Source organism: Condylostylus longicornis, unplaced genomic scaffold (assembly GCF_029603195.1).
Source record: "Condylostylus longicornis isolate FDR11 unplaced genomic scaffold, ASM2960319v2 ptg000016l, whole genome shotgun sequence".
Classification (NCBI taxonomy): Eukaryota; Metazoa; Arthropoda; class Insecta; order Diptera; family Dolichopodidae; genus Condylostylus; species Condylostylus longicornis.
Window position 1 is genome coordinate 7,067,963 of NW_026577985.1, and position 10,841 is coordinate 7,078,803.

Below are 10,841 nucleotides of genomic sequence, written 5' to 3' on the forward strand. Positions count from 1 at the left end.
TTAAATTTAATATTTTTTTTTTCATTTTTTCAAAACAATTTGTTCATATTAAAGTACTTTTTCTTAAATGTTGGCAAGCAAAGGCAAATATTTGATTGATTTTGAACTTTTATACTTAGTTGTTGGCTTTGTTTAATTGATTTGAGATACTTATAGATCTGAAACGGTTTATCAAAAATATTACTGAACTTGATTTGCATATTATTTACAAACACGCTATAAAACACGATCGTTTTAATTTTAAAAGTCATTTAAGACTAAAAATATTTTGTTAAGTGCAACAAGAAGTCAGTTTGCAAATTTTGTAATCAAAATAACTTAATATGTAAAAAACACCAATGAAAGGATTCCAAAAGTACTTAATTTTAAAAATCTTTTCTTTAACGTTGTACCATAAGTACAATTTGATATTATTAAATTTTTATTGAAACCAAACTTAAGTCTGAAAATAGTCCTATTTATATTTTGGACTTAAAAAAATTAAACTATGTTCTCTAAATAATTCATCTCAACTCTCTCAAAAGAGCTAATATTTTCTGAATTAACTAGACAAATAAAAGTTTTTAAAATATAATCATTTGAAATCAGTATTTCAGTTTACAAGAACACGAAATGGTGTCATATTATTCCTTCTGATTTTTCAATATTCCTTACTAATGTTAATTAAAGCAAAGTGTTTTTTTAATTTAAACCTCGTAGCGATAATTTTCCAATTGTAGAACCTTAGATAGTTAATTTTCGTTCCCAATTTGTAAAAAAAAACATTTTAACAGGGACCCTGAATACTATGATTTTAAGACAAGGGTCTAATTTAATTATGATTAAGGATAAGCATAAATTTCATACAGAATTGCTTAATTCATGGTATGTTACCAGCTACTGAAGTTTACTTCTGGAATTTTTACCTATAGTACCATACTCATACTTCAAAAATAAACATACTTCTCGTCGAATTACTCTTTATATTACCGATACCGTACGGACAATTTTCAATTAGGAGGGGGGCAATTCTTACTTCTTTCGTATATAAGTATGTATTTAGTCAAATTGCATAAAATTTAAAAATTTTTATTTCATATTAAAAGTTTTTTTTTAGTAAAACACTGGCTTTAAAATTTAAAAATTGTAATAAAATTTATTGCGTATCTTTTTAAGATAAATTTTTATTTTAATATTCTTTGTCAAGGCGATATGTTGTTGTTGCATACTTATTTACAGTTGTTACAGTTGTTGTCTTAAAAATAACCGTTTTTAGTAACTGTTAACTATAAAAAAACCATTTTTTTATTATTATTAAATCGTTTCTTTTTTATTGGCTTTTTTTTTAAATTGTTGTTTTTTCTTCTTTTGAATCGCCTACAAACATCCGAAATGAATTTCATTGAAAATCGATTCATTATGGAGATTTTTCGGTGTTTAATTCTTAAAATGGTCTGTAAAACGAATTTGGATCATTTTTTTCTTTTAGTTCTTATACAATAATAAATTTATTCCAACCTTTTAACTTTTATAACGTACTTATTTTTACAATTTCGTTATAACTTCGTAAAAATATTTTGTTGTATTTGATTTTGATTGTTATTGTTTGAAATGCAAATTTTTATAATCTTACAGCCTGCACCTAAATACTAATTTTTTATTAGATTATTCCTAACATAAATTTTGCTTTTTCAAATTTCTTTTTAAAATTCAATTATAAATTAAATGTTTGCGGTGATACTTTTACAATTGATCATTTAAAGATCAATTAAAAACAGATCAATTTAAAAAAATACAAAGAGTTTCTGCGAAAATTTATTATAATAGTGGCAAATCGCTTTACTTAAAACAAATTTCAGTAACACGATCAGTTTTGTTAATTTAGCATAAAATTTATTTTAATTTTTCATAACTCTTAACACTAATTTTCGTTAACATGACCTAATTTTTCTGCAAAATGGTGATTGGTATTATAAAGGTCCGACTGTTTATTGTATCGTTACCTCAATTAATTTACGTAAGAACATTTAGTCACTTTACTCCAGAACACATAAGATGACTGCATGTATTTATTAAATATTTATTTCGCATGGATGCGTTTTGTTTTATTGTCAGCGCATTTCACATTCCTATATTTAGCATAATTTAACCTTCATTAATTTGGGTCCTCATTACTTTTTAGGGTTAGTTTAAAATATAAAACTTGATCCTAAGTACAACCGTCAAAGAAAACGTGGTATAGGAAAAACCTTAGTTTAATTTGGAAGGTATTGTAAAACACACGAAATGCATTTCAATTTTTGATACGAAATATTCAAAATTTAATGTGGAAGCCATTCTAGAACGCTTATTGATAAACCCAATGGGCTAAGATAAGAACTTAAGATTTAAATTTTTTTGTTATTTTTTTGGGTTTTAAGTAGTATAAATGCACAAATTATTATAACAAAAAATTGAAAACATTTCATAGAATCAAAATAGATTTTCTATTTGTTCATAGAAAAGAGTGAACAGTTTGAGTTTCTTCGGAATGATCAAATAAATTTGTACGATTTTGTCAAAAAGTCGTGTAAATTTTCAAAAAAAATTGAATATAATTTTTGATACATTGAATCTGTCTTTTTGTAAACATATTGTATTATTTTACATTTGAGAACTTAAGTCGATACATTGTAGCATTTAATCAAATTGCTTATACTTTAATAAGAAAATTTTTTGTATTAATTTATTTTAATTTAAAAATTTCTAATTATTTAACAGAAAATTACATAGTAATTTAGATTTATCACATTAGCCTTTAAAAATATAAAATAAAACACTGCATTGAAAAAATTTTGGATTCACAATTTGACAGATATTTCAGTATATAAACAACGTTGGCAAACACAACATCAAACAAATTCTGAACATAAAACATCGTCAAATTTTTTTGTTGAAATTTCAGAAGATGATGCAATTTCGAATGTACCCTTCATGATTTTAATTTTTAAATTCAAAATTCAATGAAATTAAAACAAAATTAAATATTTGTAGGAAAAATTTAATATTCATTTTCATAACAAATTTAATTTTAGTTAACCAACTAAATGAGCCCATTTACCTAATATTTTCCAAAAGGAAAATACATATAAGAATTTTAATTTGCCAACCTGATTTAATTTAAATATAAATGATTCAATTTAATAAGCACTTTCTCACATCAAATATACGTACAATGCCTATGATTACATTATTATGGTTATTATGAATTAACTATCTACATACATATGATTGCTCCATATACTTACGTATACTTAAAACATCAATGAATAAAATACTTAATTAACTGAAATCTCTTCTTTGGGAATTTATTTTTAGTCCTTTAATGTTATCTATGCGGTTAGACCACAAGAAAAATGAAAGAAAGAATTAAAGTTTGAAAAAATTTAAGTAGGATTTTTGTTGAATTTTTTTTCGTTTTATTGTTTGTTTTGATGAACGGAATTAAAAAAAAAAATCTTTTTTTACATTAGAATACCAATCCTTGGAGAAATTAATTTTTATACTAAAATTTACCTACTTATTAAACGGTATCATCATATTTCTTTTAAATATATACTTACGTACTTAATATTTAGTTGTAGTTTTGTAATTACGTACATACTAAAAATATTTTATTACCATCCCTATAGGTACTTAGTTATTTAAAGTTTGTAAAAGTAATGTAAGATGTACTTAGATATAGTTTTAATTTTTAATAAGGATTATTTAGAGCAAAAGTACAAGCAGTGGTGAGTTTCATTCAAGTTTATTTACGGTTGATAGAATTAATTGTCTAAATTAAAATAGTTTTCTTCTAGTTAGGAAATATTCTTACAATCCATCACCATAAGCAAACCAATTTTAATAGAACAAATTAATATCGACATTAGTATAATATATTTCTAATTCTATTCGTAGGCAGGGATACAATCAATTTTATTGTAATAATATTGCAGTAATGAGTTACAACGCAACGAATACTAAATTTATGTTTTGTGAGTATTTTAAAACAAAAAGACAGTAAAAATTGTAAAATATAACCGTAAATGCACAAAAATAAATAGCAAAAATGGACCATTCGAAAATCAAAATTCATGGACAATTTTTTGTTTATCAAAAGTACCTTAAAGTAGCAAAGAAGTCCTACTGGATCTAAAAGTCATTGGAACTATGCATATTTAACTATGCTCATATTATGAAATTACATACATATATTGTGAAACAAAAGTATTTGTATGTAGTACATATTGTGTAATATGTTTTTCTCCATATCGTAGAAATTCAAAGATTATAATTATGTTGATATTTATAAGTAGTTATAACTACTGAAAATTCAATTTTCTGAAGCCATGAAACTATACATATGTGTTCAAATTTAGTAAACCTTTTGTTTTGAGTATGTACACACATACAATTATGATATTTTATTTATAAGGTTTTTCGATTGTTTTCAACACTGGAATGAATTAAAATAGTTATGATTAATGATGTTGAAAATAAAATATGAATAACATTGCAGAAATATTTCTTCGGGACACATAACTTTGATCACATATTTATAACATATACATATGTACATACATAAATATGTAAACATATAGACTTCGTTTAAGAAAACTTACTACAATTCTATTTGTAAAATTATACTACAATTTGCTATATTTCAACTACTGTAAAAACTTCTTCTGTTATAAGAATAAGAAAGACAATCAAGCATTTCTAGTCATTGTGCTTAGTTAAGTTGTGACTTTTGGATTCTTTTAACTAAAAAAATTCTTATCTACAATTTTATCATAATTTTCGAAACCAGTCTTTTCAAAGATTTCCTTTTTTATACTACATGATTTTTCTTTATAAGTATGCATTTGTATGAAATGTTAGGCATATTTGTTTGTGTAGTTACTCACATTCATAATTATTATTGGTATTTGCATACATACTTAAACAGAAATAAAAAAGATTAATTGCTCATTTTATAAAAACTATCTTTTGCAATATATTTTGTAATAATGTAGTAGTTATGTGTAGTAAATAAAGTACTAGTTTACATTATTTATTATTCTTTCATATTAAATAATGCAAAAAACTACGTTATTTAAATTACTTTCATTCATATATCAGTTAGATAATATCATATCATATATCATATTATATTTAGGATGAACCATGTAAAAAAAAAATTGAAATAGACATTATAACGTAATGCTTAAGTTAAAGAGTTAGCTGTGTTAAACATTTTTTTTCGGCAAACTGAATTACTTTTTAGTATCTAAAACCTGTTAAAATTTCAGACTCTTACAGCTTACCGTCTAGGAAAAAAGCGGCATTGAAAATTTAAAAAATACGGATTTTAGATAACGGTTAATTTTAACGGCCATTTTGTGTTTTTAAGGTCAAAAAAGCTCACTACTAAATTTCTGCGTTTGCAGATTTTGAAAAATGTTTGTGGTTTTTTACGATAAATAGTCAAACAATGGCATTTTTAGGACTTTGAGAGGAATCAGTAAAAAATTTTTTTCTAAGGAAGTAAGTTTCTATTAAAGATCTACTCATGTATAAAATATCAGCTTTATATTTCAACGGGTGTAAAAGATTTGTAAACGGACACACGGACAGACACACGGGTTGACAGAAAGAATTTAATAAGTACTTTTTTTTAAAAGTTTTTTTGGAAAGTGCAAAAAATATAATTATTCAACGCAAGTCTTTATCAATACGCAGCTTTATGCTAAAGAGTTCAGCAAAATCAACGTATTAAACGATAAAAAATCTCTGGTTTGACGATTAAGTTCAATTATAAATTTAATAAAATAATTTTGGAATAAGTTTTGTCAAGGTATACAGAAAAGAGGAAAAAAGACTATACGTATATTTACACCGTATAAATTATACTTAAGGGAATTGAATAAAATAAAAGAAGTCAAAAGCCTTTATCCGCTCCCGAATCATAAGTTCATCAATCAGTTAATATTTAATATGAACTATTGTTTAATTAATTAATATCAGTTAATATTTTTTAAAAGTCTATAAATTGAAATTTTAATTTCATTAAAAATACACGACATAGATTCACTTTGTTGATATAATTTAAATATAAACATGATATTGATTTTTGTTGTAGAATAATATAAAGTAAGTGTATATATGTATACAATTTACATAACACAATTTCTTTGATTACTCACTTAAATATAGTCGTCATATGTTATTCACATATTCTGTGCTTGTATATGAATAATTTTTAGATTTTGTATGATATTCAAAAATTTATATGCTCAGAAGTATACAAATATGTATACATAAGTAGCTGTACTATAACAGCACAAAAAATTTAAAACCCCAATGAAACACATGTTGAGTCCCAACCACATTTTCAACCACAGAGTAATTTTTAAATATTTTTCTTGTATACAATGTTGATAATAACAATTAAAAGTGAAAATTTGAACAAAGGTCTCAAAAATATTTTTTTGTTTTTAAGAAAATAAACTTATTACGAAAATGAACAAGTATAAATTTTTGTTAATTTTGTCATGTAATAATGATTTTAATTATTTTGTAAGGAGATGAAAAAATAGAACAATTCAATTACATATGTGCATATTTGATCTTTAGATTTTGAGATTGCATATGTTGTGTCTGTATGTTTTTTAAAGTAATGTTCCTTGTTTCATTCATTTTTGCGATTATTTTGAATATGCTATTCTTGTACATACATGTTGTTATTAGTGTGTAGGTGGAACGTTTTCATTTTTATTGATTGGTACTTTTTATTTATTATGATTCCGTCAGGAGTCGAGTAAGTGTACTTTGGGATCTATAGCCACTAAAACAATTCTTTTGAAATTAATAGTCATATCCTGCTTTCAAATAGTTTTGTAATCAAACTTTAAATTAGGGTTAAAGCACTTTTATATATGTACTTCTGTAACACTTCTGTTCTACCGAAATGCATAATGTGTTTTCCGATATTTGTCTATGTCTATGTACATCACTTTATGTTATTTTAAGAATTATGTAATATACATACTTAGTAACAATGACAGCTTATTTGAAAGTAAGTGTATAAGAGTTAATTAAAGACATTTGGGGCAATCGGCAAGTAATGATATCATAACATATTGGACCAATGTTTTACATATTTCTTAAATGGAATAAATTTCTTTATTTTTGCGCTTTATTTTACTATTACATTATATTAATGAAATGTTTTCGTTAATCACCGGTAAAATTCACTTTAAAAGAAAAAAAATAATTTTGAGTGAGTTCAATACTGTGTTTTGTACGTGCAACCGAGATTTAAGAAATCATAATTAATCCAAAATTTGTTTTAGGGTAAAGCTCTGCTTTTTCAAACTTTATTTTTATATGTAAGCTCTTTGGAAAAATCCATAAGTACGTTTTTTGAATACCATCTGATAGATTTCCAAAATATAGAGTTATTACAGAGTCTTAAATGTACTTATTTGTTACTTAGTAATGTGAATGATCATATTTCTTTGATCGATTATGTAGGTTTGAGCATAATTAAATTACGAACAGTTCAAATATAACCAATTAAAAAGCATGTATTTTTAGTCATAAACGATAGAAAAACTTGTTAGATGTGATCAGTCATAAATTTTGTATGATTGATCAGTGGCTGATCAAAAAATTACCAGATCGTTTGGTCTGATCATTTTAGATCATTCTAATTCACTAAAGTGCAATAAGAAATGAATTAGTGAAAGAAAATCCACATAAATTTTGTTTAATACTAAATAAAATAAATTTCTCATACGCCATCATTTCTTTGCTCTTAAATTATGAATCAACAAAACTTAAAACACCTACCTCAAATATAAGCTCTTTAGTTAACACAAATTTAAGAGTAAAATTGTTTGTAAATTTATGAGACTCAACTAAAATTGAATTTTAATTTTTACAATTCCTCAAAATTTTGAATAAAACAAAAATATAAAATAATTTTGTCATTTGATTTTATTTTACATGTGTGTACTTATTTTTAGAATGTCAATGTACTTCCTGTACTTAAACTAGTACCTAAGGTAAGTGTCCCTATTACTGACATACTTCGCAACAAATTCAACTTTGGCGTGAGATATTTTATATGTGGGACACAATAAATGATCGTGTTTTCGATTTTTTGAATAATTTGGATAATTGAGAATAATGTTTTTTATAAAATTATTTAATCAAAATATTTTTTAATTCATAATTTTTCGATTTAAGACGAAGAGAAAAAATGTTCCTAATATTGACATAACCGCAAATGTTTGTGTCTATTACTGACAGTTTGTGTTCCTAATACTGACAATGTAATTTTATATGCTGTAATCCATATTCTATATATGAATAATGGTTAAAATGGTTAAAATGATAATATTAAATAAAAATGGAATAATAATTTAGATTTCTACGGATATTTCATCTTATTTCAAAAAAAATTAAAAATGAATAAAAATATAATTCAAACAAAAATAAAAACATATTTTTTATTGAATTAAAGGTAAAAATATGTGAAATTCAGCTGATTTGAATTTATTATTACTGTAGAATGTACTTTTGCTAGTACATATGCAACAATGAATAAATAAAAATTTTTAAAAGATATTTATGAAAATCTAATTCGAAATTACATAATGTTTTATAAAGTATTATAAGTAATATTTGCTGCAAATATATTCTTATAAATAATACCTATGATGTACCGTATCACACGAAATTATAAAAAATCATATCAATATATTCTAAAGCTGCTAATAAGCCTTTCTAAAGCTGCTTTTTGCTTTAACAAAGACTATTTATGTATTAAGTACGTAACGAAAGCAACCCATTCTCAATTTTTAGAACAACATTTTGGGTTATTAAAAGGGACTACTTTTCTTATTTAAAGAGAACCATTTCCGTTGTGATATTTGTTATGACGTTAACGTTTACAGTAATTTTAAAGCATTTTTTTAGAAACCGAATTGTACTGTTTTATTGACAGTATTGTATACAATATTGATACACAATTTATTAGACGAATATCACTATTAAAAAGGTAAAAAGGTCGTAGTCAGATATAGGTTTTCACAAATGTAATCGATTTTCATTTGACTGAAATAGTTTAAACAATTTTAAAGTATAAAGAAATTATTTAAATTAATTAAAATGAATATCAAAATTAAAACTTTATACTGACATAATTTTGTACATAATATTGACCCTCTTTAGATCGTATTACTGACACCAGTTTTTAAAGCTAAAATACTCCGAACCTGTAGTAAATTTTTAGTGTCAGAATTCGGACATTAGAAAGAAAATTCAAATTCGATTTTAATTAAATAAATACGAAAATAAAAATTTAAATATTTTAAAAATGACGTAATTTATAAAAATACGGATTTTTGACGTATTACTGACACATATGTCAGTAATAGAAGCATGGTCGAATTTTAGATGTTTCTAATACTGACAGAAATTATTTGTTAAAATTCTTATTTATTTAATGTTTTTACTCAAAATTACTTATAAAATAAGATAAAAAATAATCAAAATATTTAATTTAATATAAATGCATATATTTTTAACCCTCAAATAAGTCAAAAAGCAATAAAAACAAAATCGGAAAAATTAAGCAAAAAGTATAAGAAATTCTCCAATTCAACCCACCATTGCTATGTCTATGGAAACAAAACTGATTTATGTTCAATATTTTGGAGTTATTTCAAAACTAAATAAAAGAAAGTATTGCGATAATTTGAATTAATCTAGAAATAAAAATATATATATATGTTGTATAGAGAAAATCTCTTAATAATTATAAAAAACCTCATATATGTCAGTATTACCGCCACTGTCAGTATTAGCTACACTTACCTTATATACAGAACGTTGCATTTATTAATAAACAAATAAATTTAATTGCATTACTTATGTTATTTACAGCTATAAAAATTGCTTACCAATACTATATGCGTTAATAATTATAAAGTTATGACTAAATACTTAATCCAGTATGTCAAGAGTAAGCATTCAGAAATATGAAAAGAATAAAAACGTTGAGATATGAGAAAAAACGCAATTATTTTATTTTACGTGCTGTTGCTTTAATGTACTTTTTAAACAAAAATTTAATTTGCAAATTTTTGTTGATTTACTATTATAATGCTTATCCAAAAATAAATTTCACATTTAGTTTTTTATTTAAGAAATGCGCAAGCAAAATTAATTATATTAATACAAGGAAATCATTTATCTTACATTTGCCATTGATTGCATGGGTAATTAAAATGTTGTCATCAATGTGCGGATTCAGTTCGTTTTTCTTACTTTTTCTGATCGACAAAAGTTATTATCTTTAAGGCTAAAGTGACATTCAAAAGCTAAAGTGAATATGGGTTTGGGTCGAATTATTATCGCAAATTACAAAATTATAATTTACATTGGTAATGTCAAAAGTTATCTGTGATGATTTAAGAAATTTATACAATCATGTACATATACTTATTTGTAATTGAAATATATTTGATGCTGACAATTATGTAACCATAAATATACGTGTATATATGTATGTATGTATAAAGAAACAAGACCTCGAAATTTTACTATCTTCAAAATTTATTTTTGATATTTTAAAATTTGTAAAAATACCCATTATTTTTATTTTTTAAATTAATTGCTGTCACAGTGTCTTATCTGAGTTTGATAAGTTATTGTTTATTTTTTGTGTCAAACGATAATTTTCAGTTAAAATTTACAGCATAATAACAATAATTATTTGTTTAATAACAAATGCTCAACAATTTCGATGTTTTACAACAACAGATTAAAGTAAATATATTAAAGATTAAAAT